At 37.4% G+C, this 19,425-nt stretch overlaps 1 protein-coding gene across 6 annotated transcripts in view; it reads left to right on the top strand.

The window, feature by feature from the left end:
• POU2F1 (POU class 2 homeobox 1) overlaps positions 1 to 19,425 on the top strand; it is a 171,705-nt gene that overhangs the window by 31,515 nt on the left and 120,765 nt on the right. The window contains exon 1 of one of the 6 annotated variants that reach the window (XM_082437645.1): positions 8,039 to 14,769. The exons of the other annotated variants lie outside the window; for them this stretch is intronic. The gene's annotated coding sequence lies outside the window, so the exon portion shown is untranslated. Of the gene's footprint in view, positions 1 to 8,038; positions 14,770 to 19,425 lie in introns of those variants that run through there. 6 annotated transcript variants of the gene reach the window in all.

The following is a 19,425-nucleotide window of genomic DNA, read 5'->3' as shown; positions in this document are numbered from 1 at the left end:
TTATTTGAATCAAATGTATTTCTTTTCTAAAGGTTGGCAGTTTTCTCCGTGTTTTTGAATGTTTTCTTATCTTTTATCTCATAACGTGATGCTTCTACAAATGAAGGCCATGCTATTAGGATTATCTGAACAGACCTCTGTAGAGAGTATATTTAGAACCAACAGTCCAGGTTTCATGTCCTGTGTCTTTGCAAATGAAGAGAAGCACAGATGTTTGCAATTTCTTTGTAGAATATACCTACAAAACAGCAGTCCCCACTAATTCCTCCTTGAGAGACTTGTTTGGGGGATTCAATTGTGCTTTTCCAAAGTGCTGTCCAAACTTACTCCTGCATAGTTTTACATGTTGAAGAAGCCCATGCAAGAATCGCTAATATGAAGTGTTTAGGGGGACCTAAGATTCCCAAGTCTGTTTTCATTGTTAATTTTTTCTTGCTCTGAAGGGGAACCAGCACCATAACAAAATCCATTGTTGATAGTTTGAGAACACAAACCAGATTATTATCTATATTCTGTATAATTGTGTAATTAAGTTACAGCTTTTATTAGATGTGGATTTTTACTTTTTTGCAAACTCCAAACCAAAGGATGTTCATAACTGAGCCACAAGAGGGAAAATGAATTAAGGTTTTTCTGGCTAATAGAAAAGCTTTAAAAAAATTCTTTTAAAATGTAACTAATTTGATAGTTTTTTTGCTCATAGCAAAGTCAAGTTAACATGGATGACTAGTTTATAGCTTTTAATGGGATGTATAATGGCACTAGAGAAAAAGTGTGTATCCGTCTAGGATGTCATTTCTAATATTTCTTATGCCAAAGACTGTGCTGGCTGGCATTTTACCAGGATCTTTGGGTATTGACTGATTTATGTATACATTTAATTCACATTTACATAATCTAATTGGGCTTTTGGTTTTTAAAAAATGGCCTTGTTTAATTGCAGTACAGTGTTCTTTGCGATGCATATTTTAAAATGGGATGGCGCAAGGTGCACGTTATGATGAATTTACTCACGAAATACTTCTGAAACTTGGACAGACTTGATTATCAAGAGACAAGTTCAGTTAATGAGGCCAAAAGAGTTTTACTTCAAAGAAAAGCCTACAGTACTTTAAACAGTTTGAATTATTATTTTTCTGTCTCTCGTCAGCCCAAGAGTTTGTACTTGAAGGTCAGAAGCAAAACTTCTAGCCTCTGTGAATTCTGTAATAACTTACTCTCTTGTACAACAAGATGTCATTTTTTTTCCATTATCATGTTTCATCCTTTTTTTTTTCTAGTTTTTTTTGGGGAGGGGTGAAACTTGGAACTGTATTTAGTTAAGGATTTTTTTACTTTAAAGAAATAAAGTTCTTCCTCTTAGATTTTTTTTTTTCCTTTTTAACTTCGTGCTAGGTTTGCCTGTCTCACTGAGGAAAAGAATAGAAAATGTTCGCTGAGGGAAAGTTTTTATGTCTTTTCTGTATTATTATTATTTTTTTTTCTGTTTGCTCCTTGCTTTTATAATACAACTAGAAAAAAGAAGGCAACTTCAGTAACACTCAGCCTCTAGCTGCATCTAGGAAGTTTTATCAGTTTGAATTTTGACGAGAATGTAGAACAGACTCTCTTGCTTGGTCGGGTCCCTGTGGCAAAATAGTTCAGGCTCCTGTGTAATATGGTGAATTAAATTGCTTCAGTGGGACTTTCAGGTTGTTTTAAAGCCTGTTCACACATTATTCAGGTTTTGAAGAGGAAATCTTTTTGATGATGCTGCTACAAACCAGGAAGACGCCTTAGTGTTCTTTTTTAAAAGTTTTATAAGAGTATTAATCTGACTTAAAGGTTATGATGGTATACAAATAAAACATTTGGCAGTCTCAATTTTATTTAATGTGAATTTGAGCAACATTGATAATGTGCTTTAGGTGAGGGCAGCCACTGTGCATCTTGCTCACCTTACTAGTACAAATAAACTAGCATGTGGCCTTGAAGGGAGGCAGAAAATATTTATTAAATGGGATTTAATGTAGGGGTAATTTTTTTTTTAATTAATTTATTTATTTATTTTATTTATTTTTTTTGGTTGTGTTGGGTCTTCATTTCTGTGCGAGGGCTTTCTCTAGTTGCGGCGAGCGGGGGTGCGGGCCTCTCACTATCGCGGCCTCTCTTATTGCGGAGCACAGGCTCCAGACACTCAGGCTCAGTAGTTGTGGCTCACGGGCCCAGTTGCTCCGCGGCATGTGGGATCCTCCCAGACCAGGGCTCGAACCCGTGTCCCCTGCATTGGCAGGCGGACTCTCAACCACTGCACCACCAGGGAAGCCCCTGTAGGGGTAATTCTGTTTCTTTGTACTGCCTAACTTTAATTCTTACCAGAGCTATGTCCCACATACATCTTGATTCTTGCTGCATAGAGAGCTATGCAGAAGGCAGTATTAGTTTTATTCATTGTTAAAAAGCAGCAAGTACTGTTTAGAGTCTGACTCATAACCATAGAGTACCTTGAAGTTAAAATCAGAAACATTTATCCTTGGCTTCAGCAATTGAATGTATGGGATAATGTTCCATTCTTGATTATCAGAGAAGATGGTGATTTGGGTAATTTCTTCCTCTGTCCCTTTCCCCATCCCCCCACCCAATGTATAAAAAAATTATTTAATTGGAATGCCCCAAAATGATATATTATGATTCGTTTTCTTCCATTGGGTGATTTTTGGTGACTGATGCACAGCAAAGTGTAAGACTTACTTTCATTCCATAACATTTATTGTTTCCCTACTGCCAAGAACAATTTGAAGAACTGGATATATTAATAAGAATTGTTTTCCTTAAGCAGATTGTCATCTGTCAGTGGTTTTTTAACTAGAGAGATAGGGGCAGGTAACATTAATCACCTTGAAGCTTTTTCACAGTATACATGGCTGGGCCCTAATTTTGTTTTGGTAGGTTCAGGCATCTGTAGGTTTACAGAGCTTTTCAAATGATCCTAAGCCATGTTTGCTTTTAAAAACTATAGGAACGAGACAAGTCTGTAAATAGGTAAGTGCAATGAAGTGTTATAGGTGCTGTGAGAGAGAACTATATTGGGTATATTGAGGGCACAAACAAAGAAGTCCTAGTGGGTACCTTAGGAAAGGTTTCATACAAGTAGAAACATCTTAGCTGTATCTTGTTTACCCAGGTGTTTTAGAGTAGCGGAAACCCCTTGAATCCATAAAATAGCACAGGAAAATTCCAGTCTAGAGAGCAATGTGAACAATAGAACAGATGAAAAACAGCTTACTAAATTTTGGAAATTGCAAGTAGTTGGCATGATTATGTGGTGAAGATGGTCAGAAATAAGATGGTCTTCATGCTGCAGGAAACAAGGGGACATTAAAAAGTATGAAGAAAGGAAAATACGATTAGACTTGAACTTTAGAAAGATCACAGGTGATAGTATGGAATATGGATTGGAGTGGTATGAGACTGGAGGCAGGGAGACCAGTTGCACACAGCTGGGGAGGAAGAGGACTAGAAAAAAGAAACTAAGGAGGTGGAATCTGAGAATTGGTGACTGATTGGGTTTAGGAGATAAAGAAGAGAAAGTGATACCTCACTTGTATTAAGAGTTTGAATGATGTACCAAACATCAAGGTGAAGGTTTCAAGGAGATGATTTGCTTTTGGAAGAAGATAATGGGGGTGGAGGACATAGCTGATGGGGGAGGGAAATGGGAATGGGCCTCAATGGGGGCATTTGGCTTGGGTGAGGAGTAAAGAACATCTGTGTTTTTGCTTGGAGGGACTTACTCCTTACCCACTTACAGTCCATGCCTAATGGGTGGTACTGACTGCTCTGGCATTCCCCCAGTCAAGTGCTTGGTTCAAGGTGGGCAGTTTCTTGGGTGAAGCCAATCACAGCTTTTGCCTTTGCGTGAGCTATGGGAGGAAGCCTCCTGCCACTTTAACCTAGGCCGATGAAAGGCAAGAGTGGCTGCACTTCTCTGGCTACTATGCGAAGCCCAAGAATGAAGTCAGAATAATAACAGAGACAGAGAGAGAGAGAGAGAGAAATCAGGTCTTGAAGATTTTGGTTCAGTGTCTGTAATGTGTTCTGCTTCTGGCTATTGCAGTTACTCGAGTCGATTAAACACCCCCCCACTTCTTTTAACTTATCTCAATTTGTGTTAGGTTTCTGTCCCTTGGAATTGATAGGGTCCTAACTGACAGAGAAATATTAATGATTTTTTTTTTTTTTTTTTTTGCTGAGGCAGGAGAATAGATGGTGGAGGTAACATGAATTTTTAGATGAAGAATTGGTGAGGATATTCACACCAAATAACCTTGAGTTCCTAAGTAAGTTGAAAACAACAGAAGTTAAGTGACTTGTTGAAGGTCAAGCATATGATAAGTGATAGCTGAGATTAAAATTCAGGTCGTGGACTTCCAGCTCAGTGCTGTTAATACCATATTATCTCACTTATGCAAACAGAAAAGGTAAGAAATGATGGTCTTTGGTTGAGCTGCCTGTGGATAAAAAGAAAGATGATTTTTTTCTATCTTTCTATATCTATCTATCTACCTTTTGGTTGTTGTATATGAAGAACTCTTTGGGATAGAGCAGTACAATGACTTTCCTGCTCTGAAGAGCCTCAGTGAATATCTACTGATATATTAGGGTCTGGGTACACTGGTTATAGCTACACAAATCTTTATTTTGAGTCAGTCATAATTTTGAGTTGCTTCAGGGAGAGAGATGCTTATAAAGCAGTAAAATCCTGTTTGAATGTGGCAGTTCTTTTCACTGTCTGGAAGTGCTTGTGGAAAATGTCTCCCTAGGACCTTTAATTTTGTTCCTAAATTTATAACAGAACTACTTCTCCATGCTGTCTTTTGCTCAAGGTACTTTTGGTGATAAGATTGTTATTAAGTTGGGTAGGTGAGCTGTAGACTGTGTCCTGCAGGGAACCATTTATTGTTTTGTACAAGAATAGGTGGTGCTGAGGAATCATGTCTCATTTTGAGCGTCAAATGGTCTCTTACTTTGAAATCTGATATTGGCACTACTTTTTCTTTGATTTAAACAGAAAACCAGCAAATGCTCATATGAGCATGAGGAAGATAGCTTTAAAACAACTTCTTTTGAGGCCTTGGCTCTATTTTACTCTTTGGAAAATAAAAACGAGGAAGAACACTATAGTAACATTACATACCTATGTCCAAATGATGAGAAGTAGATGGCGTTTTGGCCTAATGTCAGTTACTGTAATTCTTTCCTCTAGAAAAATATCTTTCTTTTGAGCCCCAGTATTGATTTTCAGTTGAAAATGATGGAAATATACAGGGCTGAAGATATATAGTAGCTTCAAATCTAAAGAAATTTGCTGAGAAGTGAAATAGAAGGTTTATTAAAACACTATTTGAGGCAGAAGAGGCAGAGAAAATGGAAAACATAGACTGTAAATGATTGGCTTTGTAGGAAACATTAAGGGATCTATTTAGACAAGACTTTGGCAACTCGTGTAATAATAATGGCCAACATTTATTGAGCACTGATGACGTGCCAGGCACTGTGATTAACTGTTATTAATACTCAGGAGTCTTAGGAGGCAGATGGTGTTTTTAACCCCTGTTTTACAAAAGAGGAATCTTGAGACTTAGGTTCTTAACTTGTCCAGTGTTTCATAGCTAAGCTGTGAGTGTCAGAGCTGTGCTATGTGGCTGCTTCCCACTAGCTATCTATTTCACATTTGGTAGTGTATACATGTCCATGCCACCCTCTCACTTTGTCCCAGCTTACCCTTCCCTCTCCCTGTGTCCTCAAGTCCATTCTCTACGTCTGTGTCTTTATTCCTGTCCTGCCCCTAGGTTCTTCATAACCTTTTTTTTTTTTTTAGATTCCATATATATGTGTTAGCATATGGTATTTGTCTTTCTCATTCTGACTTACTTCACTCTGTATGACAGACTCTAAGTCCATCCACCTCACTACAAATAACTCAATTTTGTTTCTTTTTATGGCTGAGTAATATTCCATTGTATATATGTGCCACATCTTTATCCATTCATCTGTCAGTGGACACTTAGGTTGCTTCTGTGTCCTGGCTATTGTAAGTAGAGCTGCAATGAGCATTGTGGTACATGACTCTTTGAATTATGTAAACAGTGCTTTTTAAACGTTATATATACAGTATGATAACATTTATATATTTTTGTGCAGCTTACTTTTTACACTCAAAATTATTTGTCAAATTTATTCATATTAATAGGTACAGCTTCAATCCATACATGTATCAGTTATCTATTGCTTTGTAGCAAACCCCAAAACTTACTGACTTAAAATAACCATCTTTTATTATTGCTCATGAGACTGTGGGTCAGCTAGATGATTCCGCTGATCTTGGCTAGACTTGCTCATGTATCTGTGACCTGCTGCTGGGTTGGCTGAAGTTTGGGTAAGTTCAGATGATTGAGGGGAGAAGCTTGTTTCTGCTTCACATATTTCATCCTGCAGGAGGCTAGCCCAGTCTTGTTCACCAGGCTGTAGAGCAGGGTTATAAGAGAGCAAGAGGAAGCGTGCGAGGCCTCAACACTTAGACTAAGAACTGGCACAACATTAATTTTCACTGCATTCTATTGTCAAGGCCATCCCAGATTTGAGGGTTGCAGCTCTTGATGAGAGGAGCAGCAAAGTCACATTGTAAAGTATCACGGATACAGGGCAAGGAGTGATTGTGGACAGTGTAGCAGATAATCTACCACAATTCATTTTCACTACTGTATAGTATTTTATTGAATGACTATGCCACAGTTGATTTATTCATTCTTCTATTGATGGACATTTCTACTGTTTCCCATTCTATCCATTTACATTCTTCCTGGTACTGTAGTTCTCACTGTTCTGCATCTTTGCCAGGATATTTTGATTTTTGCCACTCCCAGTAGGTGTGAAATGGTATCTCATAAGGGTTTTAATTTGTATTTTCTTTATTGTTAATGAGACAAGCACCTTTTCACATGCTTATTGGCCGTTGTGTTTCTTCTGTGAATTACCAGTTAATATATCTTGCCTATTTAAAAAATTGGATTGTTTTGTCTTTTACTGATTTATTGGAATCTTTTGGATTCTAATCCTTTGTTAGTTATGTGTGTTCTAATATCCTTTCTCAATCTGTGCTTCGTCTTTGCATTTTTTACATGGACTCTTGATGGACAAACGTTTTTAATTTCAATGCTGTTGGATTTATCAGGCTTTTCTTTTATGGTTTGTACTTTTTATGTCTTACTAAAGAAATCTTTCTCTTTTCCATGTTCACATTCTCTTATATTTTCTCAAAGTTTTAAAGTTTATCTTTTCATATTTGTCCATTAAACTACCTGGAATCAATTTTTGTATATGCTGTTAGGACTTTTTTTTTTTTTTTTTTTGGTGTGTGGATTTCTCCCTCTCCCAGCACAATTTGTTGAATTTTTCCCTTTCTTCTGCTTTCTTGCCATGCCAGCTCCATTGTACATTGAGTTTCCATGTGTATATAGGTTCTGCATTTCCTTTAATGTTAATTTCATATATAGAAATGTCCAGTTTTCACTTTTGAAGCTGGCACGTTTTGTTTACTACTGTATTATTACCTAAGCAGTGCCCTTAGTTCCTTTGGATAATAATAATAGGTAGCAGTATTTTGGTTGCTTACTGTATACTAGATTAGAATATTTAGCAATGCATTAATTTATTTGGTCCTCATGACAATACTATGAGTTAGCTATTTTTGTTCTCATTTTAAATTTATTTATTTATTTATTTATTTTGACTGTGTTGGGTCTTCATTTCTGTGCAAGGGCTTTCTACAGTTGCGGAGAGCAGGGGCCACTCCTCATCGCGGTGCGCGGGCCTCTCACTGTCGCGGCCTCTCCCGTTGCGCAGCACAGGCTCCAGACGCACATGCTCAGCAGTTGTGGCTCACGGGCCCAGCCGCTCCGCGGCATGTGGGATCCTCCCAGACCAGGTCTCGAACCCGTGTTCCCTGCATTGGCAGGCAGATTCTCAACCACTGCGCCACCAGGGAAGCCCCTGTTCTCATTTTAAAGATGAATAAACTGAGGCACAGAGGAAGACTACTCACATTGGGTTATGAACCCAGGCCAGCTGGCTTCAGGGTCTAAACTTTATTTTAAACCACTATGATATACTGTTTCTCATTTAAATGAGTTTATAAGTGACTTTCTTTTTTTTTTAATTGGGGTATAGTTGCTTTACAATGTTGTGTTAGTTTCTGCTGTACAACAAAGTGAATCAGCTATATGTATACATATATCCCCTCCCTCTTGGACCTCCCTCCCACCCTCGCCCCCCCATCCCATCCATCTAGGTCACCACAGAGCACTGAGCTGAGCTCCCTGCATTATACAATAGGTTCCCACTAGCTATCTGTTTTACACATGGCAGTGCACATATGTCAATCCCAATCTCCCAATTCATCTCCCCCTGCCCTCCGTGTCCATGCGTCCGTTCCCTGTGTCTACATCTCTTCTGTTCCTGCCCTGCAAATAGGTTCATCTGTACCATTTTTCTAGATTCCACATACATGCATTAATATATGATATGTGTTTTTCTGACTTACTTCACTCTGTATGACAGACTCTAGGTCCATCCACGTCTCTACAAATGACCCAATTTCGTTCCATTTTATGGCTGAGTAATATTCCATTGTATATATGTACCACATCTTCTTTATCCATTCATCTGTTGATGGGCATTTAGGTTGCTTCCATGTCCTGGCGACTTTTCTAACTTGAAACATTTGAACAGGAGCAAGAGCAACTTCCAGTCTGCTATTCTAAAATGTATCCAATTGATAGAATAAGTTAGGAAGGGGCCGTAAAGATTTATTGCAGTTTGTTTTTAGAATTTAATTTGGCTTTTTAAAACGGTCATCTTTGAGATTCCACCCAACTTACCCCCAACATTGCATGTGAGGAAAATGTAGAAAATGAGTTTGTGTTTTGGAAAGCGATGGTTTTGTTCTTGAATTTCTGGATGTTTCATATGGGCACTTGTGCAGAGAATGGAGCCATTGAGCTCATGCTCACATTTATATGTCAGAGATATGGTTTTTTTTTTAAAGCCAAGATATAGGGATGGATATGGTTCTTGGAGCAACCTGGGGGAACACATTGTTTTGGATAATCTTGTCTTTTAATGCCCTCTAGACAAGCCTCTCAGAAGCATTTTTCATCAAGGCTAGCCAACTTTGATCTCTCCATTCTAGACTTCCCATGGTACTTATTATCCATACCAGCTTTTTTGAAATTCATAGTTTAGAATTTGATGGTGTCTTATAGCACTTTTATTATTTTTCTAATTTCTTTGGAAATATGTCTTATGTTCCTAACAATACTATAAGCTTCTTAGGATAGGCATAGCATTTTATACTTATTTTTAATCATTCCCATGGTCTCTTAGCACAGTAGCTAACTACAGTACAGTTGCTTAATAAATGCTTCTGTCTTGTAATGTGGCCTCAATGAATAAGACCTGAGCAATAAGGACAAATTTTTTATTCAACCTAAAATTTATGAGTATTTTATTCAGCAAAATTGTTTAAGCACATACTTTGCTCAAAGAATTACAGGAAACAAAAGATGAATCAGAAACAGTTCCTGCCCTCAAAAGGAATAGGCTCTTAGAACAGTTTACAAATTATAAATATAGTTGTCTGTTTTTATGTGCAAATATACCTATCTTAGCTCCACAGAGGGAGGGGGCTGGAAGTTGTTTATAATTTAATTGGGGGAATCAAACATATAAGGGAAAAGTCACTGAAGATAGAACGCAGTGAGTTACAAAGCACTGGGGGTACGGGTGGCTGTAGAAGTGGAGGAAATCATTTTGTACTTGAGGTGGGCTGGAGAAAGAGACTGAGTGGCAGTTACATGTGAGCTGGATCCTGAATAAGGAAGGTAGGGTGTGACAGGCGGATTAGGAGTGGAGGGTGGGATCGTATTTCAGAAAGACGGAACAATGTGAACCAAAATCTGGTGGAGGCAGAAAAAGCTAACAGTGTTTGGAGCAAAAGTAGTTCAATTTGCCTAGAATACAGAGGAGTAAAAGTAAGTTGGGGCCAGTTTGTGTAGGGTCTTAAATATCAGGCTAAGGTGTTTGGACTTAATTCAATAGACAGTGGGGAGCCACTGAAGTTTTTTGAGTAATATGATCTGGGCCATGCTTTTGGAAGATTAATCTGGTTGCATTGTGAGTAATGAATGAATGGGAAAATGAAAGTATTTTCCATTGTTGGATCACTTTTTTTTTTTTTTTGCTTTCTGTATAAACATAACTAAAACAAGCATAAGCTTAATTTAGTTATTAAATAATAATGCTAAGAATCTTCATTAATACATGTATTTGTGTTCTCATATTCAACTACCTTTTAAAACTAGTTGAGGCCCTATTCACCTGTTGGAGTCTAATTAAATTTTTGCATTTAGACTCTTCTTCAGGTAGTTATATACCACAGATAGATTAAACTTCCAAATACATGGTTCTGATTGTAGCACTCTCCACTTGCCTGCTGAAGAAAGTCTGAAATTCATAACCCAATAATCAAGGCCCTCCCTTATTTATCTGTCCCACTCCCACCACTCCCCGACTGCTTCAGAAAAACTGTTCTTAAGACTCCGTGTGATTTCCTATTTCTTTGTCTCATTTACTCTAGTTTCTATGATCTTCTTAGAGTCATAAGATTAAAAAGGGGGAAAGGACGTTGAGATCCCGAGAACTTAAGTGACTAGATCATACCTAGCAGAGCTGGGATGAAAGCTCTATCATTTGTTCAAAAAGTATTCTTTGTACTTGCCAGGTACCAGGTATTGTGCCCTATCCTGAGGATATGATGGTAAGTGGAACAGAAATGGGTCCCTGCTCTTTATAGCCTGCAGTCTCAAGAGACAAACATTAACCATTAGGTGTAATTAAACCAATGTTATAATTACTAATTGGGGTGGTCCTATCAAGGAAAAGTACTTTGGGGTACTTTGAGAGAATATAATGAGGGAAGGCGGTGAAGCTAATTCAGTGCGGCATGTCAGGGAAGGTCTCTTTGAGGAAGTGAATTTTAAGCTGAGAACTGAAATGTGAGAGTGAGAGCGTAGAGTCAAGGCAAAGGGTGAGAAGGGCATTCATTCCAAGCAGAGAGAACAGTGTGCACTAAGCCGGCCACTGGGCCCCTGTCCCCCTGCCCTCCCGAGTGGAGAAGAGTTTGGGGTCGTAGAGGACCTGAAAGATCAGTGTGCCCAGGACATTTTGGTTACTGAGTAGTAAAATGAGGCTGGAGAGTCAGGCAGAGACCAGATTATATAGTGCCCTTTCGGCCATTTTTAGGATTTTTCATTTTATTTACAGTACAATGGGAAGAAAGTGGTAATTGAAGGGCGTTTGAATTGAGGAATGACACAATCCAACTTACGTTTTTACAAATAACTGTAATTAATAATATATCCTAAATCCAACCTCTTCTTTTCTCCACTTACCTGCTCTGGTCTAAATCTCATATGAATTAGCTGGTCTCTGCTTCCACCCTTGCAGTCCTACAGCCTATTCTTGACATAGTTGCCAGTTTTTTCCTTTAAAATGTTACAGCATGGCTCTCCTCTGCTCCAGATTTTCTAGTGGTTTCCTGTTTCATACAGAGTAAAACACAGAGGCATGCTCCTACCTCAGGACCTTTATACTTGTTGTTCTCTTTGCTTGGGCTACTTTTCCAGATATATTCATGTGGTTCACTTCCTAACCTTCAGGTCTTTATACAACTGACGAATCCATCCCTGGCCACTATATTTAATACTAGACCCCACCCTGCTTATCTTTCACTGCTTTCTTTTCCTCCAAAGCACTTGACCATCTTTTGATGTGTTTTATACTAGAGTTTAAGTTTCTCTAGGTAAAGGATTTTGTAAGAGAGTTTTGTGCATGGTACTCAATACTCAGTGCATAGACTGCCTGGCAGATAGCAGATGTTCAGTAAATATTAGTTGAAGGATGAATGAATGGATGGAGAATGTATTGGAGGAGTCTAGAATAGAAGCTGAGAGAGCAGTTAAAGGCTCTTTGGATGAGAGATGATGTTGGCTAAGATGAAGGTTGTGGAAGATGCAAAGAATGATGTATTCAAGATGTATTTTGGAGATAGAATCAACAGAGTAGTACACATGATTAAAATAAGTCGTTACCTTACAAATTTAGTGTTCTTTCCGTTAAGTCACCGTGAAATATCATTGTTAGCTAGTAATGTGTTAGTAGTTAGATGAGTGTTTTTTTTTTTTTTTTTTTTTAAAGTCTCTGTCCCCTGGTGCTGCCATATTCACTGATAGTTGCAGAGTGTCATGAAGAGTAATAAGAATTTGATAAGTATTTTAAGTATTTAAAATATTAGTATTTAATAATAGTATTTAGTAATCAGTATTTTAAATATTTTTATACTTTAAGATCAAACTGGTGGGACAGTGCATGCAGAAGTGACATATGTCATAGTTCTTTTAGTTAGCCTGGGGTGGTGGCTCTCGACTGGAGATGACTGTGCTCCCCAGGGAACGTTTGGCAGTGTCTGGAGACCTTTTTGGTTGTCACAGCTTGTAGGATGGTACTAATGGCACTAGTTATTAGAGGCCAGGTTTTGCTGCTAAACACTCTACAATGCACAGGTCAGCCCTCCTCACCTAGCAGAATGTGGTTCAGAATGTCAGTTGTGCTGAGGTTGAGAAACCCTGCCTCAGGGATTAAAATTCAGATTTCACCTTATTTTAGTGCTAAACCTACAGTTATTCTATTCTGTAACATCCACAGACTTGTACAACTTCTTGTCTATACAAGGTGTGACTAGAATGGTTGTGCTTACTTTTAAACAGATACACTATAAGCGACACATACACACGTTCATGTACATAAATCCAGTTGAAAGCTCTATTTTCAAAGTAGTTCCCTTGAAAAGGTCATTCGTTTGTTTATGTGACCCTACCTTTTTTACAGTTGCCTTTGAGACCTGCAGCAAATTCTTTAAATCTTATTGGTACCACATTTTCTTCTGAGAGTGGATTAGGAAGTATCCAGTGTTTTCTGAATGCATTGTGATGAGTAATGAGATTGGGTAGTAATTCTGTTGTAAGATGAAATTGAGATATGTCTTATAAAGTAATAATTGGCTCTGAAGATAGTTTAAAAGTAATGCTTCTTCTGCATATATTTTCATCAGTAAATATTGGGAATAAATATACTGTTTTCTCAATTTGAAGGAGCCTATTTATGTGTGAAAGTTCTAAAATGAATTAAAGCAAAAGCAGTGTTTATCAGAGTGTCAAATATTAAAAAGATGGTTGTTGTCTAGGATCGGGCTCAGGCAGTCTCACATAATTTTGGGAAGATAACTTGGAACAACTTTTGGAGAGCAATTTGGTAATATTAAAATTTTAAATGTTTGAAATTCTGCCTCTGGCCATTAATTTGCAGACACATTTATACCAGTAAGCAAAGACACATATAAATTGTCTATTTCATAGTCTGTACACATACAAGCTGTTTCTTAAAGCTTTGTTTGTAAAGTGGAAAAAACAGAAACAATCCAAATACCTATCAACAGCACTTTAGTACATCTGTATGGTGGATTATCATACACCACCAAAAAAAATTTGATATGTGGACTGACATAAAAGGAAGTATAAAGTATATTAAATGAGTGAGGAAGTTGTACAAAAAAAGAAAACCCAAGCAAGCACATATGGCCATACTGTGGAAAATTATACATGTAAGAGCTGGAAGAAAAAAAATGAAATCTAAGGGGGAGTAGGGATAGCTTCCTAAATTTCAGACATGTTTGATTGTTTTATAATGAATGTATGTTTTTCAGTCAGGAAAAAAAATAATAAATATTTTAAAGCCATGGGACAGTCATCCTACTTTATAGCCAGGTCTTTTATTGTTTTGAAGCAGCCTTTTGTTTTAATACATAACTTTTAGCAGTTCTGTATTTATATTCATAAATACCTAAAATTGGCCAAAGGTTCCTAAGGTTTTGCTCTTCATCTGAAGTTATTCACTGCTTTTTAAAATTTTTTAAATTCTTGACTTTAAAGTGAAAGTGTCAAAGGTTAGTTGCGGAATGTTTTGTTTTAAAAAATCTTAGGCTTTGAAATATGTTGTAGAATTCTCATCTGTATTTATCCTGCAGGTGGCGCTGGTGGTTTTGTGTTCTTTTGCACTGTTATCACTCAAGTATAATTCCCCTAAACTTCAAAATCATTTAATTACCGGTCCTGCTTGAGGAATGCTGTGTTTCATGTAATCGTTGAAAATCAGATGTTTTTTAAACTATTGTTTCAAGAAATACAGTGTAGCAGAAGAAATTTGTGACGACTTCTTTGGACATAATTCATTTTGTTCTTTATCTACTTTACCACTCATTACAATCTCTGGGAAAATTAAATTTATTTCAACACTGAATGATACTCTCTAACTCCTATAAAGTTCCAAAACTTCATCAAAACAGGCAGTAGAACTAATTTTTTCAAATGAATTCTCTTTGAAGTCCTCCCTTTCCCCCTCTCTTTGTGTGTCTGACTCCCCCTCTCTTCTCCCTTTCTTTCTCTCAGTCTGTCAAGTTCAAGAGCAGCTCAGATGCCGTGAATTAAGTGAAGCACAAAAGGGGGAAAGGAGACCCTTTTGAAGAACAAAGGCCTCCCATTAGGCTGCCATGTTCTTTTTTGACAAAACGTGCACCCTACATGGTTTCTATTGTTGTCCACATGCCCTGCACATAAGGTAAATACAGTAGATCCTCATTACCTCACGTTTTCCTCCTCTTCCTCCTATGCCACACGCAACCAGTGAAGCTTTAGGTCTTTGATGTCTTTAAGCATTCTTATACAGTTGCTTTATCTCCTTTTAAAAAACTACGTGGGTAGAAAAGGAAGTGGAGAGCAATGCACACCAAGTAAAACCCCACAAGGAGAGAAAATTAGCTGTTAGAGAAGCTGCAACTCAAGAATCCAGGGCAGGTGGAAGGAACCAAAGTCTTTACCGTTATTCTTCTTCTACTCTGTGCCTTTTAACATCCTGCATTTTAAAAATAACTTTGATTTACATTCACTATAGATTGGTGAGTTAGTTTCTCCTCTCTTTGTCAAACATAATAAAACAGGCAAATGGGAATAAATTTAATTGCTGAGAACAGTTCTTGTAATAATGAGAAACTCTTACTAATCTGCTGCTACTTCTCCTTGGTTGTTTGCTTTTTGGTGTTGTGTACACGGCTTACCTATAGGTTTGTTGTCTTACATTACTTTTCACTGGGATGGAACTGAGAAATGACAACGACAAACAGCTTAAAGTGGCAAATAAAAAAGGGAATTACCTATGTAGAAACAAACTTAAATATCAGAGAAAAGTTATTGAAATTTCAAATTTTACACACTTGAAATTTAGCTTGCTTATGGTAAAGTTGCTTTACCATTGCTGACAGGTCAGTTGCTTTTGCAAAGGAGTGTGTGATTGATTCAACATATTTGCCTACTGTTAATCATTGAGAAAAACATTATCAGGTTAGCAAGTCTACTGAAATAGCCAGAGACCTCCTTAGTTCACTGCAAAGATGAAATATCTGATGATTGGAGGTTTGGACTATGGTTTTATTTATTTTTATCTTTTCAAAGAAATTGGAAAGTCAGTAAGTGATTTGTGGTAGGGTTTGGGGAGGTGTCAAAAGAGATGGAAGAGGGGAGAGTGATGAAGGGGGGAGAAGGCATATTATTTCTTTTTCTAGTATTTTTAAATTAAAACTTTTAATATAGTGAAGAGTAAGATTTGCACTTCCGACAATATGTTTTCTTTTTATCTGATGTTGAACTAATGGTGGGCAGTTTGTGACTTAACATATAGAGAGTGGATCTGCCTTTTTAGGATTACAGAAGTGATTCAGTGGGGTTAAAAACATTTGTAAGAATCAAAGAAATAATTCCTTTGTAGGAGCAGTAGTAACATTTTATTTTGAAAATTCCATGCGAGATTTCAGGTATTTCTCTTTTTCTCCCATACAACATTCAAATAAAAATACATTGTATATTCAACTCCCTTTTTTGGTCCTAAGGGATTCTTTTAATATTAAAACCTGGCTAGTGCACTTGAAGTTAAAAAAAAAAAAATTAAATGCTTAACTACTTGGAGAAATGTTTTGACCTTTAATGCACCCTGGTTGTTGATTTTTAGGAACCATATTGCTTGGTTTCTTGTTTTTTGGGGGTTCCAGTAGTTTGCAAGAAATCCTTTGGTTTATATACTTGGTAGCGGAATAAAAGGCAAAGAGCTTCTTGCTTTGTATTGTGTGGGAAATTACCATTTCTGTTGTCTGTGCAGGATGTTCTAAGGATGTAGCCAGGGAGTTTCAGCGGGGGGGTAGGGGTGAGACTTGCAGTTCTAATCTTTTCTTGCTTTTGCCTCTGGTCATACGTTGGATTGTTTTTCTGCTTTTGTTCCTTGGGGTGGCATCTGTCTTCAGGAGAAATCACTTCACAGTCAAACACAAATTGCTGAACTGTGGCGTTTTTGCTCTTACTGTTATGCTGAATTCACTGGGAAGAGTTTTAATATAGGTGCATTTAAACACTTGTTATTTATGGATGGGGAGAGATGGAGAGTGAAATCTCATTGTTTATTGAATGCTCCATCTCCTGCCCATCACCTTTCAAGAACACAATTCTGTCCCCACCACATGGCTTTTCACTAACTCCCGAATGTTTCTCAATGCTAATCTGAAAGATCCCCGTACCAGAGATTACAGTTTTACACAGTTCCCACATATAGGGTCACTTTCATGAAATTAATGACTTCTTGACACTTTCCAGGCTTATGATTGTACCTTTCCATGTTAGTATTGATTTTAACATACTTCAGATATTACACTGTTAAGAGTTGAATGTATGGTTATATTGTTTTCATTATGTAAATAATTTAGCATTTTAGGACTTAGTGGTTTTAAATATAAAGAGATTTAAGTTTTTAAAACATTTGTAACATTGTTCTTATGATATTATAACAATAATAATAGTAATTAGAAAAATAATAAAGTAAATGATAAAACATTAAAAAAAAAATACCTAACTGGGAAAGTGGCGAGAGAAACAATTTAAAGTAATAGACCAGCTCTTTTCCTGAGTTTCCTTAGAAGCCATTTGAACAGTTACTGGCAAAATTTTAAACATTAAATGTATTTGTGACTAAAACCTGCCTTCTCAATAAGACAGCCTAACAGCTGTGTGTGACCTCACAGGGATCTCATTGTATAGAATTAGACTTAAATGATGGCTGAAAGAGGAAAGGGTATAATAAGATTGGCCAAACCTATATTTATTGAAAGATTGAGCATGAAAAGATTTGGAGCTTTACAGTAGTTCAAGGAAGTAGGATTTATAAAAAATTGAGATGGGTGGCTTTTTTTTTTTTCTGACATGGATAGATTTTGATTTAAAAACATCCAAGGGACTGGTAGGCTGTACCCTGGGGAGAGAGATGTGCAAGTAGGGAAGGAATCTGATGAAACGGTGACTTCAGAAAAGTTTCTGTGGAAGGTTTGGAACTGGGGATGGAGAAAATGAATGAAATATCAGGAAAGTATTTTATGTACATTTGTCAATTTTTATTTCCACATTGATGTGATGGAAATAATTCAGGGATAGGCATACAGTTGTCCTCTGGCCAAATCCAGCATGCCCTTGGTTTTTTTTTTTTGTTTTTTTTAAATCATTCACTTTATTTATTTATTTATTTTTAATTTATTTATGGCTGTATTGGGTCTTTGTTTCTGTGCGAGGGCTTTCTCTAGTTGCGGCAAGCGGGGGCCACTCTTCATCACGGTGCGCGGGCCTCTCACTGTTGCGGCCTCTCCCGTTGCCGAGCACAGGCTCCAGACGCGCAGGCTCAGCAGTTGTGGCTCACGGGCCCAGCTGCTCCGCGGCATGTGGGATCCTCCCAGGCCAGGGCTCGAACCCGTGTCCCCTGCATTGGCAGGCGGATTCTCAACCACTGCGCCACCAGGGAAGCCCTGCCCTCGGTTTTTGTATGGCCCATGAACTAAGAAGAAATTTTATATTTTTTAATGGAAAAAAATGAAAAGCATAATATTTCATGACACATGAAAGTTAAATGAAGTGGGAATTTCTGTATCCATAAATAAAGTTTTATTGGGAAACCACCACACCCATTTGTTTATATATTATCTGTGTAGAATCTGTGGCTACACTTGCGCTACAACAGTCAGTTGAATAGTTGTGATAGGACTGAATGGCTCATAAAGATGAAAATGTTTACCTTCTGGTCCTTTACAGAACAGTTTGTTAGAATGAACACTGTAAAGTTTTTCTAAGACTAGGAATGTTTGCCATTAATAAGTTTGTTTTCTGTGTTCTTGTATTTGTTCATCAGGAATAAATGCTTTTTCCAGTTAACTGTTTCCTTTTTTCTTTTCTTTTTTCTTTCCTTCCCTTCCTTCCTTCCTTCTTTCCTTTTCTTTTTGTCTTTCTTCTTCTCCTTCTTCTTCCTTTTTTTTTTTTTTTTTTTTTGCTTGATAATGCTCCTTTTTTGGGTGGGGGGGATGCTCATACTCTGGCTCCTTAAGTATATTTCCTACTCATTAAGATTTCAAAAAAATCCAGCTATATTCAGTACTCAGTCTAACTTTCAAGTCTGCAGAGAGCTTTGTTGCTTTCTCTTCTTTAGATCATGGGAGATTACATTGCTTAAACATCAGGGGAGCTGTATACTCTTGTTTGGGAAAATTTGAGAACTTAAGATTTACACACGCAAATTTTGCCCCATTTTAACCAAGCATATTGAAACGGGCAGTTAATCTTTCTTAAAAGCATTAGGCCTTCCAAAATTTGTAAATCAGGCATTTTAAGATGCATTAAGAGGATTGCATTTTAGACTTGTTCTTTAAAACATTGATTTTTCTTTCTCTTGGCCTCAGTCCTGGTAGCTTCTGTCCTTCCGCTATTACCTAGTAGAAGTGTGGCAGTCGTTGGGAAAGTAATTGGGAGCCCTCATAGGCTTCTGTAGGAGAAGCTAGAATGACCCATGTTATGATTTACTCGCTTGCCTGGGTGGAGGGAGTGGTGTACAGATAAGAATTTGAGCCTGTAGTCCGTTTTCTCTGATTCTTCCTGCTTTCCTCTCTCCTATCAGTCACATGCTTAGGACAATAAAATTAGGGGTTTAGAAATGTCATCATGAAATAGATTATTGGGTTTGACAAAGGTATAAAAGTCATAGTTAAAAATAATTATTTAATTTGCTTGTCCTACTAAATTCTCTTAAATAACTGAGCCTGGACCGGAAGCACACTGTTCATGACTTATCTCTATATAAAATAGCAAAAGTAGTAATCATAAATCAAACTCCTGATTTATTCTGAATGACCACCAGCTG

This window comes from Balaenoptera physalus (assembly GCF_965194825.1).
Source record: "Balaenoptera physalus genome assembly, chromosome: 1".
In the NCBI taxonomy this organism is placed as follows: Eukaryota; Metazoa; Chordata; class Mammalia; order Artiodactyla; family Balaenopteridae; genus Balaenoptera; species Balaenoptera physalus.
This window is presented reverse-complemented; position numbering and strand designations above follow the sequence as displayed.